Here is a 688-nt window from a genome sequence, read left to right as displayed (position 1 = left end):
CTCAAAGCATAGATACCGTTTTTCTAAAGACACAAAATATAAGGATGTTAAGAAAAATAAAGACACACTCACACACTCTCAGTAATATCACATTGACTTTTTCTCAGGTGAACAAAATGAAGTGAATAATTTCCCTCCAACTCAGGGGGTGGGGGTGACTGCAGTAAGCTGCTGTTGAAGAGGAGGGCAGTGTTGAGCTGTTGCAGTGGGAGGTGAGGAGTGTGTCAGCGAACGCACTCGTCCACTGTGACTCAGCAGCAGAGCTAATCTCTGCTTGATGGGAACATTAGCTTTATTGTCAGCAGCTCTGTGTGAACAGAAGGAATGCAATTTAACTAAAGAGACTGAATTACCTGCTGCCTCCCAGAAACAGGAACCCCTTGACACTGCCTGTGTGTGTGTGTGTGTGTGTGTCCATTACTTAGCAGGTCTGTTTCAGTCTCAGATCAGATTTTCTGCCGTCTTGTTTTAGCCTCAGATGTCTTAAATTTCCTGCTGTGGACAAACTGCCTGAGACTGAGCTGCATCTCAGTGCGAGGCCGACCGATCAGAGTCTGTCTGTCTGCTCATGTTGGACAATAACAGGAGCAGTTATGGTTTCACAGTACATCAGTCTGCCATTGTTTCAGTAGGATAAGCTGCTTAGCTTTGAGCCACCAGAACTGCTGCCGAGCCTCATGCTCTGGCT

This window comes from Seriola lalandi, unplaced genomic scaffold (assembly GCF_002814215.2).
Source record: "Seriola lalandi dorsalis isolate HSWRI2012SDOR001 ecotype SW California unplaced genomic scaffold, Sedor1 jcf7180002054583, whole genome shotgun sequence".
NCBI lineage: Eukaryota > Metazoa > Chordata > Actinopteri > Carangiformes > Carangidae > Seriola > Seriola lalandi.
This window is presented reverse-complemented; position numbering follows the sequence as displayed.